Source organism: Oncorhynchus keta, chromosome 19 (assembly GCF_023373465.1).
Source record: "Oncorhynchus keta strain PuntledgeMale-10-30-2019 chromosome 19, Oket_V2, whole genome shotgun sequence".
NCBI classification, from domain to species: Eukaryota; Metazoa; Chordata; class Actinopteri; order Salmoniformes; family Salmonidae; genus Oncorhynchus; species Oncorhynchus keta.
The window spans coordinates 60,289,884-60,306,449 of record NC_068439.1 but is presented as its reverse complement, the minus strand read 5'-3'; the positions used below and the strand labels follow the sequence as shown (position 1 = coordinate 60,306,449).

General features: G+C 41.6%; 1 protein-coding gene across 1 annotated transcript in view; it reads right to left on the bottom strand.

The window, feature by feature from the left end:
• The window catches only part of opn5 (opsin 5), a 31,865-nt gene extending 26,858 nt beyond the window's left edge, over nt 1–5,007 (bottom strand). The window contains exon 1 of the mRNA XM_035792668.1: nt 4,670–5,007. The gene's annotated coding sequence lies outside the window, so the exon portion shown is untranslated. The remainder of the gene's footprint in view (nt 1–4,669) is intronic.
• Nucleotides 5,008–16,566: the final 11,559 nt, after the last annotated feature.

Sequence of the window (16,566 nt, the reverse complement as noted above, 5' to 3'; positions counted from 1 at the left end):
GCCCCAGTGTTGAGGATCAGTGAAGTGGAGATGCTGTTTCCTACCTTCATCACCTGGGAGCTGCCTGTCAGGCAGTCCAGGACCCAATTGCACAGGGCCTCAAGCTTAATGATGAGCTTGGAGGGTTACTATGGTGTTGAATGCTGAGCTATAGTCAATGAACAGCATTCTTACATAGGTATTCCTCTTGTGATGGCGATTGCATCGTCAGTGGACCTATTGGGGCGGTAAGCAAATTTAAGTGGGTCTAGGATGTCAGGTAAGGTGGAGGTGATATGATCCTTGATTAGTCTCTCAAAGCACATTATGATGACAGAAGTGAGTGCAGCAGGGCGATAGTCGTTTAGTTCCATTACCTTTGCATTCTTTGGTACAGGAACAATGGTGGACATCTTGAAGCATGTGGGGACAGCAGACTGAGATAGGGAGAGATTGAATATGTCCGTATACACACCAGCCAGCTGGTCCGCGCATGCTCTGAGGATGTGGCTAGGGATGTCGTCTTGGCCAGCAGCCCTGCAAGGGTTAACACGTTTAAATGTCTTACTCACGTTGTCCACGGAGAAGGAGAGTCCTCAGTCCTTGGTAGCGGGCCGGGTCGGTGGCACTGTATTATCCTCAAAGCAGGCAAATAAGGTGTTTAGTTTGTCTGGAAGTCAGTGATTGTCCGTGATGCAAACTCTGTCTGTAGACCCTGCCACATACGTCTCGTGTCTGAGTAGTTGAATTGCGACTTTGTCTCTATACTGACATTTTGCTTTATTTGATTGCATTGCGGCGGTAATGACTACTCTGTTTGAGAGTATTGTGGTCTATCGAACGTCAGGTCTAATGATCTTCTGTGAGGTGGATAATCATTGATTTTCATACAATTTGGTATTTTTACAAGAAGAATAAGAGGAAAAACCTAAATGATAGGGCTGCATTTTGCTGAGGAGGCGAGGGATGACTTCGTATATTGACATGAAGATTCTGAATGTTGATTGTGGCTGATGAAGCAATCTGAAAGGCCAAGCTTTTCATGAGTACAATGACTACACTTCTACTTTCTCTTTAATGCTTCTGCACGTGTACATAAAGGGCAGAATTAAATACATGGGAGAAATGTGTGTGTGATAAGCAAATAGGAAAGTCGTTTGAGTCAAGTTCCCTGAACCCTTCGCTGAAGATATTGCATTGTATCTTAGCCCAATACTTGTCTACTTGTGTACTATGGCAGATTTCTCTGTTCTCAGCAGGAGAATGTGATTTGGAATGCAAACCCTTTACATTGCTTCATTGGGATAGGGGGCAGCATTGGGAAGTTTGGATGAAAAGCGTGCCCAGAGTAAATTGACTGTTACTCAGGCCCAGAAGCTAGGATATGCTTATAATATTTGGATTTGGATAGGAAACACTCTAAAGTTTCCAGAACTGTTAAAATGTCTGTGAGTATAACATAACTCATATGGCAGGCAAAAACCTGAGAAAAATCCAACCAGGAAGTGGGAAATCTGAGGTTTGAAGTTTTTTTTAAAGTGATTGCCTATTCAATATCCTGTGTCTATGGGGTCAGATTGCACTTCCTACGGCTTCCAGTAGATGTCAACAGTCTTTAGAAGTTGTTTCAGGCTTGTATTGTGAAAGGGGAGCGAATAAGAGCAGTTTCAACAAGTGGTCAGGCTGAAAGGCTTTAGTTTAGAACCTCGCATGGCCGTGAGCGCGAGGTTCATTCCCTTTCCTTTGAAAACAGTATTGTCTGGTTGAAACATTATTGAATATTTATGATAAAAACAACCTAAGGATTGTTTAGAAACATTGTTTGACATGTTTCTACGGAATTTAATTTAACTTTTTTGACTGTTCGTCTGGACTTTGTGCCCGCACTTCTTGCATTTGGATTACTGGACTAAAAACGTGAACAAAAAGGAGGTATTTGGACATAAAGATTAACTTTATCGAACAAAACAAACATTTATTGTCTAACATGGAGACCTGGGAGTGCCATCAGATGAAGATCCTCAAAGGTAAGTGATTCATTTTAATGCTATTTCTGACTTTTGTGACACCTCTCCTTGGTTGGAAAATGGCTATATGGTTTTCTGTGGCTAGGCGCTGACCTAACAAAATCGCATGGTGTGTTTTGTGGCTGTGGCTGGATTAACAAGAAGTTTATCTTTAATCCTATGTATAACACTTGTATCTTTTATCTCAATGTTTATGATGAGTATTTCTGTAATTTGATGTGGCTCTCTGCAATTTCACTGGATGTTTGTTTGAGACAATGCATTTCTGAACATAACGCTCCAATTTCAAATTAGGTTTTTGGAAATAAAGATGAACTTTATCGAACAAAGCACACATTTATTGTCTAACATGGAGTCCTGGTAGTGCCATCCGGTGAAGATCATCAAAGGTTAGTGATTCATTTTAACGCTATTTCTGACTTTTGTGACACCTCTCCTTTTTTGTAAAATGGCTGTATGGTTTTCTGTGGTTAGTAGCTGACCTAACATAATCGCATGGTGTGTATTCGCCGTAAAGCCTTTTTGAAATCGGACACTGTAACTGGATTAACAAGAAGTTTATCTTTAAAATGGTGTATAATACTTGTATGTTTGAGGAATTTAATTATGGGATTTCTGTTGTTTGAATTTGGCGCCCTGCGATTTCACTGGCTGTTGGCGAGGTGGAACGCTCACGTCCCAAACAATCCCAGAGAGGTTAAACTCTTTAATATACAACTTAAAATATTTAAAGATATATTCACATCTCACTAATGCTACATTGTTTTCAAACAATGCAATTTCCTCTGTTCAGATATTTTCTGAAGATAAACGAAAATGTAGATATGCGTGAGCATTATCTAATCAGATTTGTGTCTGTGGCCACAGCTGATAAGTAAAAAGTGCTGTTTTAACTATCTCCAAATATGAGCCTGCAGCTCTGCATCAACTTTTCCTCCAGAGTCATATGTGCACTGCATACATCATGTACTTTAGGCCTTGGTCTTCCATCTGCAATGTATTATGCATGAAAGCATTATGTATAAGTCTCAAGCACACCGACTGTGTCAAACTGTATGTGTTCCTGTGGAAGTCCATTCATTTCAATGGGAGGGATTCTGCACTGCTGCGACTCATCTGCTGGATTAGGTTGCCGTGCATGCAGTGTGTCTCATGCGTTGGATTTCTCCAACTTCTGCATTGCTTTTCCAAGCAGTATCAGAACAAAGGTGCTAACGTGTAGCGTGATTCTTTTGCTGTGATATGGTGGATGGATTGCCCCTTTTCAGGTGTTCCAATTTTTCTTTCTATAAAAAAGGTAATTTGTCAGCGAGACGCATTAATTAATTCAGGCCAGAGGAGTGTACCCCTAATCACAATTGCTATTTTGTAAAAGATGTGACTTTCCATTCATCAAAAGGCTGGTGCACAGTGCACTGTTCAATACTGGAGTTATTTTGGAGTGGATGAACATGCACAGGTAGATTACTTTTTGAAGTGATTTGTTTGACAATCAGTCATCAATGTAAGGTAATTTCATATATTTTTTTGCAAACTTTTAACTTAAATCCAATGATGTGGTGACATGTGTTGTTGATTTCATGCTAAATTCTCATTAGTTAAAACTTAACCAAAACTAGACATTGAACTGATTGATGTCTGTGCCCAGTGGGATAGTCCTATGCAAGATGACATAAATCCCAATGGATATACTATAGTAGTTTATAGCTTGTAAAATGCCTTGTTTGCTCTCATATGGTTTATTAGACTCGCCTAGAGATAGTTGCAGAAGTGATAATAATGTAGCCTAAATCGATATAAACACATTCCCTGCTTCTTGACCGCGCATTGAGCAATGATATTCCTCGATCAGACTGACAAAACAATTGCATCAACGCTGCTTAATAAATTATGCAGTCTAACTTTTCCATTATGTAATTCCAAATTGTTATGTGTGCAACAAAAGTTGAACATTCACCTTTTGCTACTATTTCTATCACGTCCACGCATACAAGTTGATGCATATGCATCACACAGAACACAGAACGCACTGCAACTCCCTCTGCCACGCAATTCTGCAAGGCAAGCGCAATGGTCCATTGGAAATGAATGGTCCATTGGAAATGAATGTTCTTCTGGTGTACCCAAAACGCATCACTGTCGGTCTGATCTAGGCGTAGCCTAGGCCTACTGTTCATGTCACGGATCCCTCCGGAACTGTCATTACGCACACATTGTCCCTATTCCCAGTTGATTATTAATTGTATAAGTGTGCCCTTTGTTCACCATTGTCCTGTCGATTACTGTTCCCATGTCCGTTGGACATGTGAGTGAGTACCTATGTGTTAGTGCCGCTGTTATGCTACGTGCTTTACGGGTGTCGTTCAACGAGGTTACCCTCGCTCTTTCGTTTGGGTACAGCCCAGTATACGTGTTTGTTTTGGGTGTATTAAAAACCCCTACTGTGTATTCCGGCCCTTCTCCAAATCCTTTATACCATCGTGACAGTACAACATTGTTACCAGAAATGTAATATCTACCCTTGACTACATTTCACATTCATGTCAATATTTTGTCAATATTCTGATTTAGAAAATAAATCAAAGTTCTCCACAAAGACACGCAACCATAATCGTATAGTATAGAATAAAAATAACAACGTGAGTTTTTAAAAAATTACTTACCTTACAAGTGTTCAGTCATCCCTTTAGTTTTGTTCACTTTCCATCAAAATAATACTGTCCGACTGCCTCCTTCCACAAAATTGCCAATAAAAAAATTGAAAAAACTTAGTAAATGTTCTTGTTATAATATAGCCGATGGACAGATATTGCACTAGTCAGTGACAGGGATCCTCAGTGGGGCGCTTTGGTGATGCGCCTACAAACTACCGCGGCGAGTAAATCGACCACAGCAGAATCATTGCGTTCCATAATTTACAATAGTGACATGTGCTGACTTCATTACGGAATTCAACACATCGCATCTCGATTGGACTAACAGGAAATCGCGCAGGCTCCTATTTGGATGCCATTGAAATCCATATATAGAACTAGATAAAATATGGCGTCATTAGGTTTATTCTCTATATAATCCCAAAAAGTGAATCAGGTTGCAATCGAAGATTTTTTCATTAATTAATCTCTGAATGAGTTGAGCATCCTATCCAAGCAGCTCCAAACTATGCCACATACTTGAATGCACACTGAAGTCTGTTCATTTAGGCGCGGGTTGAGCACCACCCATCTCACTCAGCCAATGTAATGTAAAACAAAGAGCAGGCTATATGAAGTACCATACAGCAGGTGCTCACATATGATATAGGATATTGCAAGGAGGCCATAAAAATAAAAAAACAAGAGGCACATGACAATGCTGCATGGAGCTCACTTGACCCATTTCTTACACTTTCTTAACCATCATATCAACCAAGTTCTACTTTAGATGTTGCACTAAACTCAAGGAAGCAGAGTCAGAAAGCATAACCATCATTGCATCAAGTAAACAAAAACACATTTATTCAAACTTCCCAGAGGAGGTATCATGGTCTGAGAAGTCAACTATGAATTATTAAGTCATTAAAACTTGAAATTCAGTTACCAAACTGGTCTATGTTTCACAAGTTTGGACAGCACTGTACAGTACAGTCTTGTACAGCACAGTACATAAGTACACTGCACAGTACAGCCCAGTACAGCACAGTACATAACTACACTGCACAGTACAGCCCAGTACAGCACAGTCATAAAAAGTAGGGTAACCTATAGTTCAGAACATTACAGTACAGAAGAGCACAGTAGAGTACAATACAGTACAGCAAAGAGAAGTAGAGTAAAGTACAGTACAGTCCTGTTTTGTACAGTTGAGTAGAATAGAGTGGAGTAGAGTTCAGTACAGTACACAATGGAGCACACTAGAGTTTAGTACACTATAATGTTCTGAACTATACCTGACTTTATTGTATTCTACTGTATTGAACTTTACTGTACTGAAGTATACTTAACTTTATTGAACTCTACTGTATTGAACTCTACTGTACTGAACTATACCTAACTTTGTTGTACTCTACTGTACTGTATTGACCTCTATTGTACTGAACTATACTGTACTATGCTCTACTGTACTATATTGACCTCTACTGTACTGAACTATACTGTACTATGCTCTACTGTACTGTATTGACCTCTACTGTACTGAACTATACTGTACTATGCTCTACTGTACTGTATTGACCTCTACTGTACTGAACTATACTGTACTATGCTCTACTGTACTGTATTGAACTCTACTGTACTGAACTATACTGTACTATGCTCTACTGCACTGAACTATACTGTACTATGCTCTACTGTACTGTATTGACCTCTACTGTACTGAACTATACTGTACTATACTCTACTGTACTGTATTGACCTCTAATGTACTGAACTATACTGTACTATGCTCTACTGTACTGTATTGACCTCTACTGTACTTGTACTATACTGTACTATGCTCTACTGTACTGAACTATACTGTACTATGCTCTACTGTACTGAACTATACTGTACTATGCTCTACTGTACTGTATTGAACTCTACTGTACTGAACTATACTGTACTATGCTCTACTGTACTGTATTGACTGACCTCTACTGTACTGAACTATACTGTACTATACTCTACTGTGCTGTATTGACCTCTACTGTACTGAACTATACTGTACTATGCTCTACTGTACTGAACTATACTGTACTATGCTCTACTGTACTGAACTATACTGTACTATGCTCTACTGTACTGTATTGACCTCTACTGTACTGAACTATACTGTACTATGCTCTACTGTACTGTATTGACCTCTACTGTACTGAACTATACTGTACTATGCTCTACTGTACTGTATTGACCTCTACTGTACTGAACTATACTGTACTATGCTCTACTGTACTGTATTGAACTCTACTGTACTGAACTATACTGTACTATGCTCTACTGTACTGTATTGACCTCTACTGTACTGAACTATACTGTACTATGCTCTACTGGACTGTATTGAACTCTACTGTACTGAAATATACTGTACTATGCTCTACTGTACTGTATTGAACTCTACTGAGTAATCCTTCTCACCCCCCCCTAAAAGATTTAGATGCACTATTGTAAGTGGCTGTTCCACTGGATGTCATAAGGTGCACCAATTTGTAAGTCGCTCTGGATAAGAGCGTCTGCTAAATGACTTAAATGTAAATGTAAATGTACTGTACTGAACTATACTGTACTATGCTCTACTGCACTGAACTATAATGTACTATGCTCTACTGTACTGTATTGACCTCTACTGTACTGAACTATACTGTACTCTGGATAAGAGCGTCTGCTAAATGACTTAAATGTAAATGTACTATACTCTACTGTACTGTATTGACCTCTACTGTACTGAACTATACTGTACTATGCTCTACTGTACCGTATTGATCTCTACTGTACTGAACTATACTGTACTATACTCTACTGTACTGTATTGACCTCTACTGTACTGAACTATACTGTACTATGCTCTACTGTACTGTATTGACCTCTACTGTACTGAACTATACTGTACTCTACTGTACTGTATTGACCTCTACTGTACTGAACAATACTGTACTATGCTCTAATGTACTGTATTGATCTATACTGTACTGAACTATACTGTACTTTGCTCTACTGTACCGTATTGATCTCTACTGTACTGAACTATACTGTACTATGCTCTACTGTACTGTATTGACCTCTACTGTACTGAACTATACTGTACTATGCTCTACTGTACTGTATTGAACTCTACTGTACTGAACTATACTGTACTGTGCTCTACTGTATTGACCTCTACTGTACTGAACTCTACTGTACTATGCTCTACTGTATTGACCTCTACTGTACTGAACTATACTGTACTATGCTCTACTGTATTGAACTCTACTGTACTGAACTATACTGTACTATGCTCTACTGTATTGAACTCTACTGTACTGAACTATACTGTACTATGCTCTACTGTACTGTATTGACCTCTACTGTACTGAACTATACTGTACTATGCTCTACTGTACTGTATTGACCTCTACTGTACTGAACTATATTGTACTATGCTCTACTGTACTGTATTGACCTCTACTGTACTGAACTATACTGTACTATGCTCTACTGTACTGTATTGACCTCTACTGTACTGAACTATACTGTACTATGCTCTACTGTACTGTATTGACCTCTACTGTCAAAAGTAGTCCTTGTGCATAGAGTTGTAATGTTTTATTAAACTTTAAAATCAATGGTTTTTGTTTGGCATACATTTTAAGTGAAACATCTGAGTCAGTGCAATTCCGTTATTGTGGATTTGCCCTCTAAAAACATCATGCATGCAGAAAAAACAATCTATTTGAATGCTTAGCAGATAAAGCTTAGATGAAAGAGAGCTTTCCTTAATCACCTTTTGCGATGTGACTGAGTCATTTTCACAATGCTGTATCACTCAGACTCCACCCTCTTTATAGCGTAGGCCTTATACGGTGGAAATGAAGAGTGATGTCGCCATGTTCCCCCTTATTTGTCTGCTTGTGAACCAAGCCTGTGATATCAGTGTGGAATCTTCACATACATCTCCAATGATCACTAGGATTATGTTTGTAGCACCAGTGCACCAGAGATGCTGCCTGTCCTCCTCAGTGGATGGATGTGACTATCGCAAAAACTACTTTGGCACATTAAACAGCACTCGATTTCGCGTGTCAAATTTCTGCCCTGCTAGAGCATCCCCCGTGAACTGTAAGTGCTGTTATTGTGAAGTGGAAACGTAAAAATCAGCTGTCCTCCGTTGCAACACTCACTACCAAGTTCCAAACTGCCTTGGGAGTGTCATGAAATGGGTTTCCATGGCCGAGCAGCCGCACACAAGCCTAAGAACATGTGCAATGCCAAGCGTCGGCTGGAGTGGTTTAAGGCTCACCGCCATTGGACTCTGGAGCAGTGGAAACATGTTATCTGGATCGATGAATCACGCTTTACCATCTGGCAGTCTGACAAATCTGGGTTTGTCAGATGCCAGGAGAACACTACCTGCCCCAATACATAGCGCTAACTACAGTTTGGTGGAGGAGAAATAATGGTCTGGGGCTGTTTTTATTGGTTCAGGCTAGGCCCCTTAGTTACAGTGAAGGGAAATCTTAACGCTACAGCATTCTAGACATTTGTGATTCCAACTTTGTGGCAACAGTTTGGGGAAGGTACTTTCCTGTTTCAGCATGACAATGCTCCCGTGCACAAAGCAAGGTGCATACAGAAATGGTTTGTTTAGATCGGTGAGGAAGAACTTGACTGGCCTGCACAGAGCCCTGACCTCAAACCCCATCGAATGCCGACTGAGCTAGGCCTAATCGCCCAACAGTGCGGACCCCTCTAATGCTCTTGTGGCCAACTGGAAGCAAGTCCCAGCAACAATGTTCCAACATCTAGTGGATAACCTTCCCAGAAGAGTGGAAGCTGTTGTTATGCCTTGCTCCAGTTGTAGTCAGTCACTATAGGTTACACCAGATGCCAATCTATGTCAGTAGGCTAAATGGAGCTTTCAATAGAGGAATTGCAATGTCTTGTTGCAGCCAAGGACCCATCACTTACATTAATATTAGAGCCAAGGAAAGAGGGATATATTAGCAAAAGTAGCTGTAGTTGTCTTTGACAATAAAGAAACCGAGTAAGACGGCTTGTTAAAATGACCAGATTGTCAGCTAATTCTAGTCATCCCTTCTGGTTAGTTCTACTCGGGCAGCTTAGTCTCCCATTTCAGAGGACCCACACTTTTGTTGGTGTCTTAATAGTCAAGGTCACACCAAATACTTATCACCACATCAGTGGCCTTGATTCCCGGGACTTCAGTTTAATTTTGTCTATGACCCCAACACGCTGTGTGGTCAGAAAGATGCTTTCCCTATCCTGATGATTACTTCCACAGTATTCCCTCCTGTTGACTGAACCCCTGTTTGTCTGATGTTTAATTGTGCGTGCATCTAAACAAACGTAATTAATGTTAGTTCTCACCGGTGTCACGGACTGGGTCAAAGCCCGTAACAAAAGGGAGACAACGTGGAGATAAGGAGTAACAAAACATATATTTATTAAATAAAGTAAACTAAGTGCAATATACAATGGTGTGTGTAATCAGTAGTGTAAGTGAGTGTTTTGCATGTATGAATGTGATAATGCAGGGTGTTGAACAGTACCAAAGCAAACAACCAAAAACCACCAAGATACACAACAAAATCTATAAAGGTGTCTGCATGGAGAGAGTCTCTTCCATGAATGGGGAAGTGGTCTATTTATCCTGGGACACAACGGGCCCAGGTGTTTCCCATGTAGCTGACGACCCTCCCAACGCCGCCCACCATTATCCTAATAAGGAAACAAGAACAAAGAGAGAATACGGCAGACAGAGCGGGGGGGTCGTCACACCGGACATGATTCTCAGTTATCTGAACCATGAGTGACCAGATGTGTGTGTGTGAATGTGGACATATTCTTCTATTAAACTCCCCTTAACCTGGACATCCGCCTCATCCTTGTTCTGACCGGACATTCTGTAATGGTTGCTACCGGCTTTAAGTCAGCACCTAAGGTTTTTTATTACATTCATGGTCCGATTCTCTACAAACCGACCCCTATTTTTCATGGTCTTTACGAGCCAGATCCAGTAACTGCTACAGCCCAAGCATGCCAGTTAACAGAAAAGATTCTCCACAAGATGTGGACCGTCCGCACCGACCAGCTCAACTGCCAAAATATCTCAACAATTACGGCGATGGCTACGAGTCAAGGCACAGACTACCACACACATCCACATACCACTCCTATGAGGGAGAGTAGTTAGAGGGTTTTCTTGAGCACTTGAGATGGGATATACTGCAGTTAAAGTGGCCTTCTTCCTCTTCAACATCTCATCACCGGTCCAAGTCACCACCCTGGCTGATCAGCAGAATAGAGTACAGAGCCTCAGCCTTTTCATTGGTTGCTAATTCACAGGGTTCCCACCTCAGGCTAATCTCGACCAGAGATCGCCAAGATCACTGTCGAACCTCGACCAGAAATCCTCAGGATCAGTGTTAACCCTCGACCAGAGATCACCGAGATAAGCATGGACATGAGCGTGGACCGCTAGTGATAACCGGAGAGGTCTCACTGCAGTTTACACAGCCAGTGTGACGAAATTGATGAGCTCATTGAAGCAGTCCGGAAGATGGAAGGTTCCTACAGTCCACCTGACCACCGTCGCCAGTACTTACCCGATGGACACTGCCAGTTGTAGTCTGACCGTCTCACCCAGTCCTTCAACAGTTCTCTACTCTTGCAACTGAAAGACGTCTTAGAGGGGGAGAACAGAGACCTGTGCAACCCAGCTGCCCAATAAGTTGATGGCATCATCTCAGAGATCGTCATGCAACAGATACTACAACAGATAAGCCAGAATGAGGTTCTGCTGCACCATCGTGACCAGCTCATTGACGCCAGACATCAGAAGATGCTCGAGACGTAGAGCCATTCCACATTAGCTTCAGCATTATCCCCGGTCTCTCGGTCCTTCTGTAGCACAGTTGGTAGAGCATGGTGCTTGTAACGCCAGGGTAGTGGGTTCGATTCCCGGGACCACCCATACGTAGAATGTATGCACACATGACTGTAAGTCGCTTTGGATAAAAGCGTCTGCTAAATGGCATATATTATTATTTATATTATTATCGGACCCATGCTGTTGAGTCCATCACGGCAGTGCTACAACTTTCTCCAGGGCCAGAGGAGCTACTGGAGCTCACCCTGGCGGAGCACCCTACCACTGTGCTCCAGCCAACCCCAGGCGTGCAGATCCAGTCTGTTTCCACAATGGAGATTAAGTTAGTAGTGGGCCCTACTACACCGGCTCCTGCCATGGAGCGTTAGCTCGCCACTCCCACAGCTGTGCTTCAACCAGCTCCTGTCGCAGAGTCTCAAATTAAACTCCCCTTAACCTGGACATCCACCTCATCCTTGTTCTGACTGGTCATTCTGTAGTGGTTGCTACCGGCCTTAAGCCAGCACCTAACATTTCTTATTACATTCATGGTCCATCGCTTCTCTACAATCCTACCCTATTTTTTCCATGCTGCGGTTTAATCAAATAGGCTACCTACCGGAGAACTGGATAAGCGGCCTGAAGCAGCTGCTCTGCTCCAAACAACTTTACTGTCAAACCCAATTGTTTGTGTATTTAACTAAACCCCTGCCATCTGAGCTGAAGAGTAAAATAAAAATAGATTGACTTATGCAGTACTGAAGCACAGTTTAAAAAATAAATAATAATTATGTTAAGGTTGTAAATGTTAATGTGTTGTTAAATGTTAATGTCTGCGCACAGCTCAGCTGTAGGCTACAGTTGTATGCCAGTGCTGTTCTGAGCAGACCAATCTGCTGGAGTCTAGGTCCTCACCCTTCAGTTTAATCAATCTACATGGAACAAAAATATAAACAAATATTTCAAACCTTTACAGAGTTACAGTTCATAGAAGAAAATCAGTTAATTTAAATAAATTCCTTAGGCCCTAATCTATGGATTTCACATGAGTGGGCAGGGACGCAACCATGGGTGGGCCTGGGAGGGCATGGGCCCACCCACTTGGGAGCCATGCCCAGCCAATCAGAATAAGTTTTTCACCACAAAGAGGCTTTATTACTGACAGAAATACTCCTCATTATTTTTTTCAGTACACATTTAGTTCATTTAGAATGTGCTCTTATCCAGAGTGACTTGGCCTAAAGTCAGTACATATAACTAAGATCATAGATAAGGCAACCACATATCACAGTCACATATTGCATTACTGAATTAATTGTCAATACTTCCGAAACAAACACAATAACCTACAGTATATTTCTGTGCGCAAAAATGAGAACGGGACGGGAGTGATTTTTATTGGGAAAGGCCAAGAAAATCAGGACAGTACAGGAAAATAATTGAAAGGACAAGACTGGACAGGAATTGACTTCCTTGTCAACCTCTACTAGAGGCCTCTATCATTTTCTATGTTATCAACACATGCTTAAACCACATGTTTTGGAAAACGCATGTTACATCTTCGGCCCTTGTAGGAAAGATGCATCCTTAAAACACTGGTTCGCCTGAGTACCAATGCTATCAGGAAATCGGGCCCTGCTCTGCTCTTGCTGATCAAAACGTTAAGTTTTGATTTTTCATTTGGTTGAGTTGTCAAATAACGTGAATTCACCATGAAATCAATAAAACATGTCACCATGTCATTGGATTTAGGTTAAAAGTTAGGTGAAAAAATACAAAATTCCCTTACATTCTCGTTAGCAAAATTACTTGGGCTCTGATGTGGGCCACATACTTTGTGTTTTTCTGGCCCTATGTCCCTGGCCCAAAGCTGGTGGACATACTGCATCACCATCAGATTCAAATGGAGTGGCCCAGATCTGGCCCACATACTGCAGACCGATCAAATTAGGAAAAAGCCCAGCTCTGTGTGGCCCAGCTCTGATTTAGTGGGCTATAGTGCAAAATTATTGTAAAGGTTTGGCCCACATAGTGCAGAAAGTTACGACTGAGTTCCCGTGTAGGTCCCCTATCCAAAAGGTGGGCCAGATACAGGCTGCCACTCAGATCTTATATAGGGCTTCATTAAACCAGCTACTCCCCAAATTACATTAAAATACTTTGCTATTAATTGCTGCATTTAAACAAAAGAGAAGAGCAGTAGCAGATAAAGTCAATAAAAAAAAATCGATCTGGTTTATTAAAAGTTGCAACAAAAAACATGAAGCATAGAAAAACAGACAGTTTCTGACATGAAGTGCAAAACAAACTAATATGGGTACTATTGACTTGCATTGGATTGGTGCCACAAATGCTAAAATGTTTACATTTGAATCAGTGGCCAGGTAAACAAAACCAAAGTAAGGTATGCTGGCATACCTTGTCCCTAGACTGCTTACAGGGTATGGGCATTTTGGTGAACTTTCCCTTTAACTTGGGCTCCCAAGTGGCGCAGCTGTCTAAGGCACTGGTTCAAATCCAGGCTTGATCACATCCAGTCATGATTGGGCTAGGGCGGCACACAATTGGCCCAGTGTCATCCGGGTTGGCGGGTGTAGGCTGCCATTGTAAATAAGAATTTGTTCTTAACTGACTTGCCTAGTGAAATAAAAAATATATTACTGTATTAGGACTTTTGCACTGTTGTGTCGTATTACCTACTTGTGATCCCAGTAGGAAGGGGGGAAAGGAATAGAAGGGATAGTCATACTCAAATGACACTTAAGCAACAGGAGGCCAAAATCTGAACATTATACCTGGTGTTGGGTTAGTGTGTATTTTCCGAGCTGCTGAAAGTAGAGATCAGGAAGATGTCTATCCTCAGTATCAGATGAACACATTCTCCACATCTCTCCCTTCACCAGCTGGTAATAAAGCATGAAAGAGTGAGTTATTGTTGCCCCGCAGGAGAAGGAGAGACAGGGAAGATGTTTCTATCCTCATTGTTGGGTGAACACATCCTCTCCATCTCCCTAGATGAGTGAAGTACTGGAAGTGTATATTGATTCCCCGCAAGAGAAGAGGAAGAGAAGGGGAGACAGGAAATATGTGTCGCTCCTCGGCAATGGATGGACACATCCTCCCCATCTCTCCCTCCACCAGCTAGGACATACTCACTCCATACCATTATCCACCCTCAAAATAAACCCCTCTCCCCATGTCTATCATGGCACAAGTGCCTCCACACCCCTGGCTCATCTCCTTCTCTCTCCTTCCCGGTCTGCTGCCTGCTGCAACCACCTCTTCATGATCTACTCCACTTCGCTGTCGGGCGCTTTAGATGTTATTCGGATTATTCCGGACAGCAGCTAATGAACAAGAGCACAAGTGATAGCAAATATGTGAAAGTGCAGTAGCAACGGGGTGAATGTAATACTGTGAAATTGAATCTCTCCAAAGGAGCTTTGGATACAAAGTGGAATGAAATTCGCTAGTTGCAATTTGAAGTCAGACCCCTGAAGTTTGGTTTCCAGGCTCTGGAGACCTTGTTGATCTTTCAACAGCAGTAGGCCTTGTTCGATCACATACTCTTCAGCATTCTGCTATGAGGGTTAGGATGAGGGTTTGCTGTTCCGGGATTTTTGTTGTTGCCTGGTGAGCATTTCCCAAATTAGCGCTGAAAGACATTTTAAGGGGCATTTCACTATTACACAAAAAGGTGGATTAGAGTGAGGTATGTGTATAATGTTGCCCACCAGGAGAAGGTGAGACAGGGAAAATATGTCTTTCCTATGCAACAGATGGACACATCCTCCCCATCTCTCTCACCACCAGCTGATACTGAAACATGAGTGAGGGAGGTATTGTTGCCCACCCAGAGAAGGAGGAAAGACAAGGAAGATGTGTCTATCCTTGGTGTCAGATGGACACATCCTCCCCATCACACAATTGTGCGTCTGATGAATCCTTCTTTTTTTATGGGGCCAAGGTCTTGCATGGTCTTGAGGAATCTGGTGGACTAGAGGTTGACAAGAGCAAAGAGACTGACTAAGAAGAAGGTTGACTGTCTAAAAAAGTAATGTGAGCTAGGAAAGGAAATAAGGAAAGGAAGCTAGGAAAGGGGCTAGGGAATGAGGAAAGGAAGCTAGGGAAGGAAGGAAGACAGAAAGAGACTTAAGGAAGTAAGTAAGAATGGAAGATGTTTCTGAACACATCTACATTAAAGTGGAATGCACCATGAGAAAGTTACAGAGAGACAAAGATCATAGTGTGTAGAGTCACAAGCTTGATGTAGTCATAGCATACTAGGAATACATGGGACCAAATACACTGACGTCATGATTTGACCTTGTTTTTTTCCCGAGTTCCCAGTTGTCTTGAAACACCATGAATCCAGACAATGCCAGACTTTGATGAAAAAGTTTGATGACAATATTTCCCCAGGAAGGACAGCCGCGACACCTTCCTGTTCAAGTGAGCACAGCACAACAAGGTAGTCCAAAAAGGTATTGTATGCAGCTGCATAAATTACGTAATATGCCAGGGAGATACAGTTGAAGTTGGACGTTTACATACACCTTAGCCAAATATATTTAAACTCAGTTTTTCACAATTCCTGACATTTAATCCCAGTAAAAAATTCCCTGTTCCAGGTCTGTCAGGATCACCACTTTATTTTAAGAATGTGAAATGTCAGAAGAATAGTAGAGAGAATGATTTATTTCAGCTTTTATTTCTATCATCACATTCCCAGTGGGTCAGAAGTTTACATACACTATATTAGTATTTGGTAGCATTGCCTTTAAATGGTTTAACTTGGGTCAAACGTTTCAGGTAGCCTTCCACAAGCTTACCATAATATGTTGGGTGAATTTTGGCCCATTCCTCCTGACAGAGCTGGTGTAACTGAGTCAGGTTTGTAGGCCTCCTTGCTCGCACATGCTTTTTCAGTTCTGCCCACACATTTTCTATAGGATTGAGGTCAGGGCTTTGATGGCCACTAAAATACCTTGACTTTGTTGTCCTTAAGCCATTTTGTTCACAA